The following is an 18,488-nucleotide window of genomic DNA, read 5'->3' on the forward strand; positions in this document are numbered from 1 at the left end:
TAATCTATACATGCTGGAGTAAATTCAGTTCCCATTTTAGTTGTATTTGATGCTGATTTTGTTAGGTCCCTTCATTTCGCAATGGCTAGCTCTAGCTCAGTGTGTGATTGTCAATGAAACGGCAACATACCAGCTCGAGTCAGCCAGGATGTCTCGAAACTGCCAACTTGCGACTTTATGCTCATTTTGTGGTAGCGGGTCCCCATTAGGTTTCCTGAGGAGAGAGCAAAATGAGGCTCTTCCTATCGTGTCCCGATAGGTACCGACGGCTCTTTCTATCGTGTCCCGATACGCACCGATGGCTCTTTCTATCGTGCCCCGATAGGTACCGATAGCTCTTTCTATCGTGCCCCGATACGTACCGATGACTCTTTCTATCGTGACCCGATAGGTACCGATGGTTCTTTCTTTCGTGACCCGATAGGTACCGATGGCTCTTTTTTATCGTACCCCGATAGGTACCGATGGCTCTTTCTATCGTGCCCCGATAGGTACCGATGGCTCTTTTTTTATCGTACCCCGATAGGTACCGATGACTCTTTCTATCGTGCCCCGATAGGTACCGATGGCTCTTTTTATCGTACCCCGATAGGTACCGATGGCTATTTCTATCGTGCCCCGATAGGTACTGATGGCTCTGATCGCAGGTCAATTGTTTTTTCTGATATATCCGGTCACTCATATCATTATACACAGAAGCTCACTGGTAATCAATATATTGTTTATTCAATTTTACGGTTGGCCAGCATCTTCAGCTTATTATAGTTGTCATTATCTTATTCACACTTGAATAATGACACTGAAAGTGGTGATTCACTGTTTATTCATAGACCCTATGAGGAGTCTTTTAGTTGTTGTTGTAATGTGTTGTCCTACCATGGGAGTTTTATTTAATGTAGTCCTACTGGGGGACATGCGTTAACATGTAATTTTATGGGAGAGGAGCTTTTTCTCTTTTTTTACTGTGTAGTCCTACAAGGATGGGGATAAAAGTAGTCCGACAGGGCAAATTTGTGTTACTGTGTACACCTACCAGTGGAGGAAGAGGTCGTTGTTTATACGGTCAATGTAGTCCTACAGTAGAATAGACCTACTGTTAGTACCACGTGGAGGAGAGTTTAGTCACATTTTTAGTCACTGTACAGTTGTACGGGAAACTTTTATTCTGAACGGGAAGGGGATTCCTCCCCTCACATCGTCAGCATGGCCACAACGTGTAAAGATTTCCAGTCAAATTTACTAACAAATAAAGTCCGAACTCTGTGCATTTACAAACTAGTGTTAGTAAATGATAAGGATATTATTTCCACCTCATTCTTCCTGGTTGGTGGTGGGGGATTACTGTTTCGTCTATCTTTTAATATCTGAAAGAAACTTTGGGGACCTATGTGGACTTTTATTATAAATTGCAAAAATCCAGACCGTCTTACAAGAAAAATGGTAGGCTGACCAGGCTCCCTATCTTACAATCTTTTTATTGTTAATTCTATACCCGATATGTTGCGCTTATGAACATAGCTTCGTATTTCAAAACGGCTACTTAACAATTGGTGGGCGAGCGGATTAGCCCCTCGAAACTATAAACTGACGTTTTAGGTCGATAGCCATGCTATCGGCAGGCGGCGTGCGTTCGAGGCTCACCTCTCCCAAGTTTAATTTTGTGATAATTTTATTTTAGGGAAATGGAGCCAGGCGAAATTATGTATGACGTGGGGAGGAGTGGTGTACTTATGTTATGTCACGAGACGAGGTCATTCTACTGTTTCAAGGTAGGTATGTTGCCTATGGATAAGTGTATGCCAAATCTCTTTATTTTCTGTCATATAAGCATCATCTTCACAAATGCCGACATAATTAAAAAACTTATTATACCACAATCAATATCACAATAAAAATTCAGACATCCCTAGATTGTCTGGTTTAATCAAGGATTGTCAATTCGTTTTGAGCCGACACACATCACCTGTTTTGTCTTCTAAGCGAATAATAATGTTACACCCTTCAATGCCGCATTTGGAAATAGGTAACAATTATTTCTTGATGATAATTTTACCTTTTCAATAGAAAAATGTCTCGGATCAGAATGTATATAAAATGTATATAATTAAACCTGAGTTAAAATAAAGTGTAAATGTTGTAACATCTTCTCTGATCATGCTAATACATATATTCAAAATTAAGAAAGGATGATGTAATAATGAATCAGGTTTATGTATAGTGAGTTCCCATCATGCATCACCAGCACCTGGGGATCTCTGTATGTTGTTATCAAAATGGCACACAGTACCATAGGGGAGACCGCGTAACGTACATCAACTTGTCAGTATTCACATCTGTGATTTGCACAGAATAGATAAACAAACAAACAAACAAACAAACACTCAAATAATAATAATAATAATAATAATAATAATAATAATAATAATAATAATAAATAAATAAATAAAAGATCTCCTACTACAACTTCCTGTCAACTCCATAATTTATAACTCCATTTTTCTTTCTTTTCTGCCATTTTTTTATTGTTTTTTTGTTTTTTTATTATTTTTTTATATATATATTTTTTTTATTTCTTTATTTATTTGTTCTGGTTTTTGACAACCCTGGATAACCCAAGAAAGCCTCTATGGAGATTATTTCCATTGAGGTCCATTTGAACACCGGATGGGTTCGGAACAGTCAGGGGTTAACACCCTACTCTTAAAGCCTTAATGTACGGCGATTTCCGTCAAATTTTTCTTTATATTCAAAATGTTGAAATAATATTAGTTATAACTGACGAGAAGGATTTCTGTTCATTTTGAGCTGAAATAACAAGGTAAAGTGAAAGAAAACCCACTGGTTATTTTGGACATTAAACACGCAGTTCTATGGGAGGACATAATTTTTAAATTATGATAATATGTCGAACTTTCCTCTGTTGACCGACAAAGACAACAAATTTGGCCGATTCCATTTAGGTGCAAGTTGGGACATGTGTAAACATTACAAATATGCAAAAAAATCAGGTTTGAAAAAAATTAACCAATTTCATATTGTACGATCGTGCATTGTGGCTTTAAGTAGCCTTAACGTCCTCACTCAAGGAGGAAGTACTCTAATTTCATGGTTCATTAACCCAATTTTAGATTTATGGTTAAAAAATTATATATTTTTAAGTACCAAAATCCAGCCATTAACTAGCCAAATACCAATTTTGTTGAAGTGTTTGTTCATCAATTATCGTCACTTTCTTCCATAAAGTATCTTGCAATAATCTAATAAAGCCGTAATGTTTCTTTTATGATCCACAAATTGGGAAAGTTACCTTCAAATCAATTGCAAAAACACATAAACATAATTATAAAAATAATAATATTCTTTTCACTCCAGTGAAGTTGGGTGCGCTTTGGTTCATCCAGACTCTCCGACGTGGCCTGACTAGTAATCATGCTGATCTACATTGGAAGTTACAGAATGGGTAAAAAAAACCCCCAAAAAACAAAAAACAAAAAATTAAATAAATAAATATAAAAAAACTCATAGTTTGTATTATAACAAAACGAAATAACAAATTGAAAATAAATGTGTAGTTTTAGGCCTATAGGCCTACACCTTCTCAGACCTATTCGCAATATAAATAAATAAATAAATAAATAATAAAATAAATAAATAAAAAGATAAATAAATAAACAAATTGTATTTATTTATTACACTTTATCACTGGTATACAATAATTATAATATAACATCAAAATATATTGCACATGAATATTCAAAAGTACATACAAAAAAAGGAAGTATAGATACAATTTTGCACCAGTGAAAGGCAAGGACTAACAGGTGCAAAGCACCTCTAGGACAGTCCCACCAAAGATCAAAACAATGAGGACACCCCTCCCCCTCCCCCAAAAAACAAGACCAAAAAAAAAAAAAAACCTACACAAGCCTACAACCCGAACACATGTGTTGCAAGGATCAAAACTCTCCTCTAGTTTGTTCTTGTACCACTCAGAGAGCTGGCTCTTAAAAGAGGACATGTTGACAGTGGATCTAATTGTGAGAAGAAGTTGATTCCACAGGGGAACAATACGGTTGAAAAACGATGCCCTGTGAGATTCGGTTTTGCATCGTTTGGGAATCAACAATAGGGGGTCAGCAGATGATCTGGTGGTGGGACGGTCCTTGAGGGTGGAGTTAAAAACAACAAAATGGTTAAGATTAAGGTCATAAAGTTCCATTTTACATCTAAAAAAGAATGTGAGATCAAGGATTTCACGTCTAAAAGACAAAGGAAAGAGGTTTAATTTAGTTAACCTCTCACGATAGTCTAAATCAGGGTAATGTAGAGTATAGTTTGTTGCTCTCCTCTGGATCGCTAATTGAACAGACAGTAGTGGCAAAGGATGGTCATAGACCACAAACCTAGCTGAGGCGTGTTGGTGATGTGGAGGACACTGGAGGTAGCTGACCCCTGCAAAATGTTCCAAAATGTTCCCCTGGTCATGAGGTTTGTTGTCACTGATCACGAAGTTTGTTGTCACCAAGTTTGAGCCCAGCACCCTTAGATGTCCAGATAATACATTATTCAATTCTAAGAATTGACCTATAAAGATACTCCTGCCTCTAATTCTCCCCTGATTTTCTTGGTTTCAAACAACGCGGTACTCGAAATTATATAGCGCCAATCCGTTAATCAGCGAAATTAACGAGGTTTACGGACCTCGCTAAAAACTCCCTCCTGCTTCAAAGTCTCCCGAAATTAAATAGTTCTCGAACAATAGCGCAAAATATTTTAATTAGCATAGCGTATATTTTTCACTCCCAAAGGGTCACTTGTATTTCGCGGTAGATATCATAACTCACACACGCTGATAAGCGCAATACGCGCGTTTTCAGGACCTTTTTTTCGCTACAAACAACCTCCTGTTTCTAATTCTCCCATGATTGTCTTTGTTTTAAACAACGTGGTTTTCGAAACAATATTGCGCTATTACAGTACATAAACGATACTTTTATTGTTGATTAGCGCATTATTGTTAGAAAAAAACGCGTTAAAGGGGTAGTTTACCCCTACCGAGTAATTAAAACGAGGTATCTGACACTCACATTAATTCTCCCATGAACTACAGGGTTCCCAACAAAATCAAAAACCCTTATTGCGCCATATTTTTCTCCTATTTTCGAAAGGTTAATCAAATATAATTGGGTATGTGAAGAAACCTTTATTCGTTAGCTTTAATAAACCGAAAGAAATATTTCCAAATGGACAATATGCCAAGTGGACAACAAAATTACAATGTAGCGCAATGTAGCACAAATTGGTGAAATGGGTGAAATTCCAACGCAATTTTTACCACCATTCGCAAGATGCCGTGAAGCACCATTTTTTTTTCTTTGAAAACCGCGATAAAGTACAAATGTTATGTCCTCCAAGTAAGCTTTATCAGTCTAATGAGAATCTAATGAGAATGTATATCTTCAGTTTCAGTTTCAGTTTTATTTCATCCATTCAATTATGTAAACATAAAACAGAATAATAATTTCTTTTGAATGAGTAGTGCGGAACATTTTAAATTATATGACAAAAGTATGAGAAGCAGTGGATGAGGATGTCACTAAACGCACAGCGTGATGTTGTGGCACCCTATACATAATGTTTCAATTATACAATACTAAATAAAGCAAAACAAATTTAATACATAAGAAAAAACGAACAAAGACAAACAAGCCTTATAAGTAGAGAACTTACAAGATTTATCAATGCCAAATTCGACAAAAGTATACAATGCATAAATAAGAAACAATTTTATAACCAGTAGGCATATCTAAAATATTTTAATATTTTAAACTTAAAAGTCATTTTAAACAATGAAATAGATTTCAGTAAATAGATTCATTTGTAGGATTGTAGATAAATAATTCAAACTTTTTAGCTTGACAAATCCATTAAATGATTACTCACGACTTTAGCTTTCGTCATCAGGAAAAGCAGTGGACATATTCACTTGTGATCAAGCCATCAGCCCTGATGGCGAAAGCTAAAGTCGTGAGTAATCATTTAATGGATTTGTCAAGCTAAAAAGTTTGAATTATTAATGAAATAGATTATATTGCAAACGTAACAGTGTTGCATATACAACATGCATGAGCAAATCAGATGCCTAAATCCAACATTTACATGAACAATTGTGAAAAGGCTATTTTTACTAATGATATACAATAATGAAATTGGAGTTACATACACAAATAATTAGAAAATAATTTATTGGGGACAAACTCCAACCAAGATCTACCCGCAAACGGCTCGCTAAAAATTGCTTGCCCCCCCCCTCCTCTCGGCCCGCCAAAAATCTTGCCCCAACCCCCCCCCACCTCCTCCCCCCCCCACCCTTTGAACATGCCACATTTTTTGGATCCAAATTTGCAAACCTTTAAAGGTCTAGATGTATGTTGCGAGCGCAGCGAGCAGGAAAATTTGCATATTTAAGCGTTTCTGTACTGTTTTCCTAAGCCTTTTTAGAGTGTTTTATTAAAAAGACGCCCCATGAATGTGTGCCAAAAATCACTTACCCCCTCTCGGCTTGCCAAAACTTGCTTTCCCCCCTCTCGGCTGGCCAAAAGTTTCTTGCCCCCCCAATTTTACCCTCCCCAGGGTTCATAATTATTGCACAGCCCCTTAGTATGCCAAGAAATTTGGTTGTGTGGACTTTTTCTAGTTTATTATTATTAATATGAATATTAATTTCCTTTTGATATTTGGTAGTATGTTTATTTCTAAAAATCATGACACTTTTTTTAACATTTAGTGAGAGTTTATTTAGGTTGATCGTTTTTGCCTAAATCCAAATTGGTTGGGACTAAGAATGTTGTGCGATGAAATGAAATCATGGATTCGGTTATAAATAACCTTTTCAAGTAATTTAGAAATGGCTGGAAGGATTGAAATTGGTCTATAATTCGAAAAATCATTGGAGTCACCAGATTTACAGATTGGTGTCACTTTGGCAATTTTGAGTTTATCAGGAACTAAGCCATGTTTAAGTGAAGTGTTAAAAATGTAGCAGAGGACCTTGCTGACATTGTTTATTATTATTTTCAATAGGATGGTGCTGATGCCATCCATGCCTGAACTATGGCTTGATTTTAGGTTAGCACATAATTTAATTAGTTCCTCCGGTGTTGTTGGGGATAAAAAAAATGCTATTCATTCTTCAATACGAACGGTCACAACTATCAAATGATTGTCGGTTCATCCCCGCAGCTACACACTTAAAAATAGGTAGTCAAAATATCAACCACGGTCGTATTAGTATTATTCATATTAAATGACCCCAAATATAATCATTTTTCCACCCAGGTTCCGGGTCATTTTCAACCGGGTCATTTTCAACCACGTTAGGGGTCATTTTCGAATCTTGACCCCTGAATATAGTCATATTTTGACACTAATAGGGCTATTTTTCAACAGACTATACTGGGGGTCAAATCATTTTATGACCCTAAATATAGTAATTTTTAACCATAATTTAGGTCGAATTTTTCACAAGATCACCGGGGTCTATTTTGACCCCAATGGGTTCGGCGTATATTTGACCTGAAAATGGGTTCAAAATGACTACATTAGGGTCATTTTTGACTACCTATTTTTAAGTGTGTACATATTCCTGATATTAATTATAGATTATCTTAAAATTGTATACACTATAGTCATAATAATTAGTAACCTTATCCCACATTAACATATTATAGTTAAATAAAATTATACCAAAAAGGGTTACAATAATAATAGCCTTTATTCTTCCCATTATTTGCATTATTTGTACCTATGGTTTCTGATCAAAAGGGCACGGAGTTGTAAACATCTAATTCCGTAAGAAAATAGTGTGATCTAAATGAAAATAACTTGGGACTGAAGAACTTTTTTTCTACCCTTTGTGAATAAGTTGTGAAAGCTTCGAATACATTTTCATAAAGTATAAACTCTGAAATTCATCAAAATTTAAATTTTTTGATCAATCTAGTTGTACTTTTGAGATACGGGCATCTGAACAACCCCCTCATGAAATTCAGCTGACAATCGCATCTACTTACCAATTCTGGCCTTGATATTATTCCGACAGAATTCACACTCGATTCGAAACGTTTTGAATATATTTTTAATGTTGATGTCCTCAAATTGAGAGCTGATATATTTTGCCCAGACGCTATTTTTAACCAGGACTTACACAGGGTTACACCACATGTGTAAGGATTTAGTGTTGTTTTATTGCCATGTGTTATGCAGAATTTAAAATGTATGTAATTTGATGTAATATACAATTAACAATTATTATAGGGCGGGGCTGGCAACTTTCATGCATTCGGCGTGAGTCTCACGCACTTCTGACGCTCTCACGTTAAGGTATAGTAAAATCTCACACATCGACGTAAACTTTTGTTCGACAAAATAGTATGTCCCTCTATTGATCAAAGGGAAAAGGGTTAGGGGTTAAGGCTATGAGCAAGGTTAGGTGTACGGGTGTGGAGTTTATGGTACGGCGATGGTTTCCAGTGCGGTGTTTTAACGGTAGAACACGGTTTAAAACACCGTCTGTCGCCACCATCATGTTTCTGCTCCCAGTTTTTCCTCGTTTGTTGTCTGTTATCATTTATATAAGTTTTCTTTATCTGTACCAGACTGTTAAACATCATCTCAACAATGATCTCTGTGAGTATTTTGATGAAACAAATGCAGCAAAACTAATTCCAAATGATCATCTACAGAACTGCCTTTTGGGGTGCAAAATTTGGCAGCCATGCACCAGTTTAAGCTTACCTCCAAATTTAAGCTTATTGACTGTCAACCAACCGTTGGTCTACAATCAACAAGACATTATATGATAGATGTTCCTGTTCCTAATGAACTTGAATGCTTCTGGGTCAACATTCGATCTAACAGACTGCCCCGTGGAATTTCTTCTTTATCAGGATTTACTTAAGATACATTTGTTGCAGACTGTTGACTATTTAAGAACAAAGTATCCTGATATTGGTATAGTTATCTTAGGTGATTTTAACCGAATGAATATACAGCAAATTGTTAATGGCAATGACTTATATCAGCTTATTGACTTTCCAACTAGAGGGGATGCAATCCTTGACCTTTTACTCACAAACCATGTGCTCAAGACTCACTACAAAAAACCTGTTCCTTTGTCACCAATTGGCAAGAGTGACCATCTGTGTGTCCTGTGGAAGCCAAGTGTTCACAACAGGTTGAAACACAAAAAAGAGATCCGTGTTTCTCGTCCATTACGTGAGTCTGGTTTACGAGCTTTTGGGGTGTGGGTTCAAGATCAGGATTGGCATGGAATCTTACAGTCTAGTGATACTCAAAAAAAGGCAATGTGTTCTATGAAAAGCTCGAACAGGCCATTGACTTGTGTTTTCCTCTTGTTAAATCAAAAATGCATTCTAATGATAAGCCATGGCTTACAAGCCGCATTAAAAAATTGATTTCTCAACGACAAGATGCATTTGCATCAGGTAACAATGAACTGTGGCGTAAACTGAGAAATCAGGTTCAACGTGAAATAAAAAAGGCCAAAGAGTCTTACCATGCTAATAGGATCAGGAATTTACAGAAAACTGAACCCAAAAAATGGCACCAACAGATAAAAGTTGTTACCAATTCCAGTAAGACTAAGCTCAGCATGGACATCCCGGGTATTGAGGATTTGGACTTGAAAGGTAAAGCTAATGCCATCAATACCAAGTTTGCTCAGGTCTCTGAGGGTCTTGACCCTTTAAATTGTAGTCATCTGCCTGCTTACTTACCTGCTGACAAACCTCCTCAGTTGTATCCATGGGAGGTTTTTGCTGAGCTTGGCAAACTAAAGTCGGCCAAAGCCACAGGTCCTGATCAAATTCCTCCGCGGCTGGTAAAAGAGTTCGCTTATGAACTGAGTGTACCCCTAACTGATATATTGAATAGCTCTTACTCAGAAGGTAAGGTTCCCAAACAGTGGAAACAAGCAATAGTTGTGCCTATTCTTAAGCAACTCCCCCACCCCCCCACTATTGAAAAACTGAGACCAGTTTCTCTCACCTCTGTTTTTGCTAAAGTTGCGGAAGGTTTTGTTGCAGGGTGGGTCCTCGATGATATTCAGCATAAAATTGATAAATGCCAATTTGGCAATGTTAAAGGTGTCTCGACATCCCATTACCTTGTTAGCCTTCTTCATCATCTGCATCAAGGCGCGGAAGGAAGTCACAATGTTGGAACGGTGGTCCTAACGGATTTTTCCAAAGCGTTTGACTTGGTCGATCATACCATCCTTGTTGATAAGATAATCCGCTTGGGAGTCCGTGGGTCCATCGTTCCATGGATTTGTGATTTCCTTCATGATAGGCAGCAATGTGTTCGTTTTAATGACACTCTTTCAGACTATGTTTCACTTCATGGAGGAGTCCCTCAGGGCACGAAACTCGGCCCCATTGGTTTTCAAATTCTCATAAATGATGCTGCTCAAAATTCCACTTCTAGTTGTTGGTAATACGTGGACGACCTGACATTTGCAGAGAATGTAAATGGATCACAACCCTCCAGCTTTTTACAATCGGATCTTGATCAGTTTACTGAGTGGTCCAAGGATAATTTGCTCAAATTAAATCCCTCCAAATGTCAGGCCCTCCAGGTTTGCTTCAGTAAAAACAAACCCCAGGCTGGCGACTTGAGAATCGGTACAGAGCCACTGTCATATGTCACGGAGGCTAAGGTCCTTGGCATTTATCTTCATAACAACCTCAAGTGGGACATACAGGTTAATAACATGCTTAAAAAAGCCAATAAGAGATTGTTTATGCTAAGGTCCCTCAAGAGGTTTGGCTTTGATAGTGAAGAGCTGAGTGTCGTTTACAGTGGTTATGTAAGACTGATTCTTGAGTACGCCAGTGTTGTGTGGCATTCCAGTATTTCTGTTAAACAATCCAAAGAACTCAAAGAGAGCCTGTAGAACAATCCTGGGAGGAGATTACAGTTCATATCATGATGCCCTGGTTAGTTGTAAACTTGACTCCCTATCTGATAGGAGGGTGGTGCACTGTCGTAGGTTTGCTGAAGAGCTGCCTAAAAATGAACGAACACAGTCATTAATCCCTCCTACCAGACTTGAGAGTCATGGTCGCAATTTGCGCAACTCCCACAATTTTTCCCAATTCCGTGCCAGGACCGAGCGCTTTCGGCTGAGCCCTATCCCATATTTTGTTAATCTTTTAAATCAGTAATCTCCTCTTGGGATTGTTCTTCGTTGCCATGATTGCCTTTTATAGTCTGGTGCAGCTGTTATAATATTTTTGACATGTTTTGAATTTAAGTATATTTTGATGTTTTTCATAGTGCAATAGTATTTTGGTTAAATATTTGTGTGCAATATGGTGCTTTCATGTTGTAATACTTTTGTCCCTATCAATGCAATTTTTGATGTCTTTTAAAAGTTCTTTAGTGTTTAATATTTTTAATGTTTATATGTATGTATATTCATATTGTAATGTTACATGTAATTTGGCCGTTTGGCCACGATATGTGAACAATAAAATACCGATAATAATAATAATAATAATAATAATAATAATAATAATAATAAAATGTCGATGTTCAATAGAATGTTCAGAAAAGTTAACAGAATTGTTAAAAATCAAAAAGTCGGTGCTTGATTGTTCAAAACAACAACAAATGAAAAGACGAATGAATTTGAACAGATTTTGTTTTTAATTTATCGGGATTTTAAACAACGAGTTGTTTAATAAAGAAAACACGTGACGTAAACAGCCAATGACAATGTGTCATTTACCAATAATCAAAGATGGCCGTTTTGACAAGCATGCACGAGAAGCGGAGGAATTTTATTGAACGGGTAGGTGTACAAGTCATCAAGGGAGTCTGTGGCCTAAACGCCAAGAAAAAGAGAAAAGCTTTCATATCTAAAAATGATACCTGAATATGAAATAATAATTTAGATTAACAATTTAGAAATTTCTCAAGCTTTTTATGCTCGCTTCATTTGCATTTTGGAATGCAGGTATCACTGATTATTATTAATCCTGTGTATTATCTCATCTTAACTCAAGCTTTTTATCAATGCTGTTTTAAGCTTCAAAAATAATATTATTAAAATAGAAGTTGGTGATAAAGAATGCCTGAAGGTCGGTCTTTTTTTATCTTTTAAAAATGGAATGGGGGACATAACTTAAAATATTAGCACTAAAATTAAACGTTTTTCAAAGATTCAAGTAGCGTAATTAGCAGCTACTAGCACGATAGTTGCAGGCATTATCTGACACAAAACTGCAATAGCACATACTATTATGACAGTAACACCACCATGCAATTTGAAGTAGACCTAAAGACTGCACAAAAGTTTCGCAGCTGTTATAAATACGCCTATAGATGAGGTGACCTATGATGTCACATGTTTACATTCAGACCGCCCTCTGTTGTTTCAAGCCAGGCAAAATAGCACAGAAGTGTCTATGACAGACCACATAAATCTCTTTAAAACTCAACTTTTAAAAACCTTTGAAGTTTTGTGTGATATTATGTATATAGCTTGATGTATTTATAAAGAAGATTGATACCATTTTTTGTATTATTTGCTTTGAAACCAAAGTTAATGAATAAAAATCAACTTCTTCCATGTAAACTATAGTGTTTTTTGCCTGACAGTTTTGATCACAGACCAACAGAGGGCGTATCAAATGTAAACACATGTCACCTCATCTATAGCGTCAGAACTAATAATCGTGTTCACAATATTTCAATATAGATAGAAGGATGATTTATTTTACGCGCATTTTAATACCCCCATTTGTCCAATTTCGTTCAGTATTAACAACACAGCAGTGCTATTAAGAAAAATGCCCGAATTTAAAAGTTGCAGCTATTTGTATTGATTTGAAGTCAGCGCGAAGATAGTGGATGATTTTACGTGCCACAATGCTTGCGTAATAACCATTGATCGCTGTAAACTACAACTTTTAAATTCGGACATTTTTCTTTAAAAGCACTACTGTGTTGTTATATTGAACGACATTTAACAAATGGGTATAATGCGTTTAAATTAACCATCCTTCTTTCTATGTTGAAATATTGTGAAAACAATTATTAGTTCTGAAGCTATAGGCGTATTTATAAAACTGCGTTACTTTGTGTGATGTACGAATACTAAACGATGTCTAACAAGGACTCTTGAACTCACAGATGCCCTTCAGAACATAAAATATTATTAACAGATTATTTTGTATTTTCGGAGCACTGGTAAACATAGCTATTAAATGAAATAATGTAGAAAATTTCAGACATCCTTGGATTGTCTGGTTTATTGAACATTTCTTAAAAGTAATCAACCGAGGCGACACAAAACAAACTGTTCTACGGGCCCGACCGACCCAGAATTTGCGTTTTGAATAACTTTGCTAAAATCATGTAAATTCAACCATTTTGAGACCAAAAGTTATTTATTTTGTCTGAAAATGTTTAGACAATATGTTTGCAAAAAAACGTTCGTATTTTGTTTCGAATCTTTATTTCAAATATAACTAGGTGAAATAATCAATATTTCTATTGTTAGCTGATTGTGGCATGGAGAATATTCAATCCATGGCCTTTTTACGCATTGATTAAAAAAAATGGCAGCAGATATAAATGGTGCAATCAAAACGGAACCTTTGACAAAACCATGACATATAGCCCCGTATAATGTGATGTAGAAAGTTGGGGAACATTTTTATTTAATCCAAAGCAATTTGCATATTTACTGAAAAGAAATTAAAAAAAAATATTGCATGGTCGATACATGTTGAAATCAGAACAATGCAGAGATACACCTTTTTGCTATGAAATTTATTTTCACGGTCAAATATAAAGAAATAATTTTCCTTCAAAAATGTCAGTTAAAACATAGTGATTGGATATACATTTTTTTTCAATCCTGGTGTTGAAATTAGGCATGAAATTGTGTCTTCTAGTGTAAGATTTTTGATTTTTATAGGCAATTAACTTCGGAGCGAGCTTTTTTCGGAATTCATTTTTTAGCGTTTCAAACTAAATATAGTTTGCTAAAGAAAGATATTTCGCACCTCTGTAAGGCACATTGAGTGGGTCTATAGTTTTGTCAGAATATATCCGTTTTGATTTTACCATTTTCACTTGTGACTGCCAAAATGTCCAACTCAAAACTTCATTTCTAATATACCAGCAGAACTACTCGACATTTCTATTGTGGCTTGCAAAATCATCCATCCGTGGGTACATTCGCAAGTTGATTTTGACACTGGCAAAATTGGTAGTCGGACTTGAAAAATGGTCCGAAAAAACCGAAATTCTGACCAAACTACAGGGTGTCCCAGAATGATTAATACCGGGAAAGATGGTATTTAAGTATGGTATTTTTAGGTATTAACGGCATTTCTATTGGTCATATTGGTTTACATTTTAAGTTCTACATATTTAGCTTTTACAGATTTTTTAGATTTTAAAGATTGGACATTTCTAGTAGAGAGGATTGCGTAAAAGTGGTAAATTCCAAGTTTTGACAAAGCAACCTATTTTGAAAATCTGTAAAATTGCTAACCGTTCAGCACAAAGTTATTTGGAAAATGTTATGCAGTATATTTGTTGTGTCCTGTTCTTACTTCTACTAAATAGTTGATATCTATCATTTATTTATGATGTTACAAAGCAATCCTTGTATGGAATAAAGGATTTGCTACGCTTGAGTGACCTTAAACTATTCTTTCTTTGGCGGCAGTTTTGAAGCCAATTATTGCGGTCTGTGAGTTTCATCATTTGAAATGCAGGCAGAGATGGATTTTTTTTATAAAGGTATATAGAAGGTTCTTCCTTAGTGTCACAGCATGCATTTATGTCCACAGTATATTGGCAAACCCACAGCTACGTGACGAAGAAGATTAAAATTTACTGCGGACGATCCTTGAGGAAGTTATATCCTCTGTAATAATGACATTTTTGGGTAAAAATTGGGGTAAAAATCACATAAAAAGTATATCACCTAAATATCTGATGTCATATTGAAATGTTTATCATTGTGAGCTCTACAGCTGTGCCAAATTTGGTGTATTTCCTATAAAATAATGTAGGATTTCTCCAATATATTGCACAGTGCGGCTGGACGATGGTGACAAAGGATGATCCATGTGTTATGATGCCTTTGCACTGTAAATTACACACATGCAGTTTTCGTCCATTTTCAGTAATGTCACGCGAAAACATGAAAGTCACAAAATAAGTAGGAAACATGTGTGGCATTGTTTTGCACTTATTAAGATTAGATACACTGTTGACTATATATTTTTGATATTTTGTTCAAACACGGTATAAATCATTCTGGGACACCTTGTATGGTGATGAGCGTTAGAAAATTGGGAAAAATACTTCATTAACGAACTATATTACTTTGAAAAGCTAATAGGTTGATCCATAAAAAAGCTCGCCTAAGTTTAACACTAGGATTTGAGAAAAATGTAGTAATTAGTATCAAGCATTGGAGTTGTCGTTTTTTTAAATGGCCGTTTTATGTCCAAAAAAGGCTGTGAGGGCGCTTTGCATAAAACATGCACACGATCTTTTCACAGGAAATGATTTCAATTTGAAGATATTCACAGGTGACACATCCTCAAGAGATTTGGGCATTATATTTATTTTCGTTTGACCGTTGCACCATGTTTTGTATTCTCAGGAAGCCTTCCATTGAAACGTACACATTTTAAAGTGCATTGGCCCCTGTACAGCTGAATGGAGCGTTCTATGAAATATTCAAATGGCTGCTAAAATCAAACCGTACTATGTAAATCGTTCACATTTCTTGAGCAGATACTACCTATGATTATCTCCATACATACACCACTGAAATTTCTGTTTTAAAGATCGTTTGCAAGTTTCATGCGAAGCACCCTCGCATCCTTATTTGGACGTAATGGCCATTTTAAGAAAACGACAACTCCAATTTTTATGCAACTTTCAAAAATGGAAATCTAGTCATCAATTACATACAAATCAATACCAGCTTTAACAGAATTGGGCATAAAATAATGATTGTTGATGAAAATATTGATTTTCAGACCCTTAACCGACCCCGCTGTCCAAATACTTGTTTAGGCCGGCATCTGGGCCTACTTATTTTTTGGCCGAAATGGATGAAAAAGGTGTCAAAATGCTCAGGAGATCATACTGCATCAAATAAGCTGGTTCCCTAAGAAATTTAAAGCATCACCATTTTTAACCCACCACTATTAATACCAATTTTGTTGAAGTGTTTGTTCATCAATTATCGTCACTTTCTTCCATAAAGTATCTTAGAATAATCTAAAAAAGCCGTAATGTTTCTTTTATGATCCACAAATTGGGAAAGTTACCTTCAAATCAATTGCAAAAACACATAAACATAATTATAAAAATAATAATATTCTTTTCACTCCAGTGAAGTTGGGTGGCCTGACTAGCAATCAAGTGGACAACAAAATTACACTGTAGCGCAATGTAGCAGAAATTGGTGAAATGGGTGAAATTCCAACGCAATTTGCAAGTACCAAATAGTTGCTATACTTATTAAACCTAATCAACGGTTGGCTCGTGCACATCAGACACACCAAATTACATTAGGAATGTCCTTCTGATATCAAATAATTTTGATTTTTGAAAATCGCGATAAAGTACAAAATGTTATGTCCTCCAAGTAAGCTTTATCAATCTAATGATAACGTACTTAAATTGTTTGTAGCTGGGAGGACAATTTAAGGCCTTTTGGGGAATGTATAATTATCTTCAATACGAAAGGTCAAAATTTTCAAATGATGGTCGGTTTTTCCTAGCAGCTACATATTCCTTATATTAAATATAGATTATTTTAAAATTGCACCTATTTCTGTAAGAAAATAATGTGATCTAAATGAAAATAACTTGGGACTGAAGAACGTTTTTGTTGGTCTAATTTTTATCAAATTTAACGAACTTACAATGAACTTTTTTTTCCGTTACAATATAAAGTATTGCCAGACCAGTATTTGACCAGGTATTTACTAACTACATTTAATGTTGACAAATATTTCCGGTATTCAGAGACGCTATGCACTTTTCCTCCTTTTGCCTGAATACCTTCTTTTATCAAGTCAAAATTACCACACGTTTATTTAACTTCAGCCTCCTAAATTTACACCCGATTATGGGCCAAAATATTGTAAAATACCAACATATTGCGTGCACAATGAAGCTCTTTTCATCCAGATCATGGGCGAAAATAGTGTAAAATAGAAAATTTTGCTCGCTATTCGCGCACATCGTCCCAGTAAAGCCTTTCTTGGAAGCCCTAAGACATGCGCAGTCCGAAAACAAAACCTGTATAAGATAAGTATATTTTTTCCACAAAGTTCCAGGCTTTTCAAGTGGCCCTAGGTGGCATCTCTGTGATGTATTGTGGTATTGCCCGGTATTTTCTGCCCTAGCCGGTAAAGGGATACACTAGCATTATGTGATACATAATGTGAAAGTCTAGTCGCTTTAGCGGGCACACCATGTCCCATTGAAATACACGTGAACAATACAAGAAAGTAATTTCGTTTTTCTACTAAATTTATTTCTGACAAAGTTATGAAAGTTTCGAATACAATTTCATAAAGTATAAATTCTTAAATTTATTAAAATAATTTGTTGATCAATCTATTTGAACTTTTGAGATACGGGCATCTGAACAACCCCCTCATAAAATTCAGCTGACAATCGCGTCTCCTTGCCAATTCTCGACTTGATATTATTCCGACAGAATTCACACTCGATTCGAAACGTTTTTGAACATATTTTTAATGTTGATGTCCTCAAATTGAAAGCTGATATATCTCACGCATCAGCGTCAAACTTTTGTTCGAGAAAATATTATGTCCTTTTATTGATCAAAGGGAAAACAAGTTAAGGTTATTAAATGGTATGAGCAAGGTTAGGGGCTACGGGTGTGGAGTTTATTTTGTACAGTCTGTTAAAGGCTAAGCTTATAGTTATCATCAGCAATATTATGCTCAGATTTTTTTAAACACACAGATCCCAAAATCGCATTCAGTTTTGGCAGCAGCACACATACATAGAATAACGAAATGTAAAACTTGTACAAGTAAAATGTTCGATAAAACGTAAACAACCGTTACTGAATAAAAGCATATTAACAAGCCTAAAAAGTTTGAAAATCCATATTAAAGCAACATTTTTTAAAACAACAGATGTTCATTTAATTAAACAATTGAGTGTATGAATATTAAGCAACTTTGAGTTGTTTAACTTTTAAACAAGATTGAGCGATGCCCTGGTTAATATGTGGTTGGTTACAACTTGTTTGATTTTATGTTAGCAATGTAGGGTATCTCTAGCTCTTAAGGATATGATTAATGTTATCAGGGGTGCAAATTGTGATTTCTTCATCAGGTGCAAGGTGTTTAGGCTCAAAATTTCCTCAATCATACCAGACA

The sequence above is a fragment of the Amphiura filiformis genome, chromosome 13, assembly GCF_039555335.1.
Source record: "Amphiura filiformis chromosome 13, Afil_fr2py, whole genome shotgun sequence".
In the NCBI taxonomy this organism is placed as follows: Eukaryota; Metazoa; Echinodermata; class Ophiuroidea; order Amphilepidida; family Amphiuridae; genus Amphiura; species Amphiura filiformis.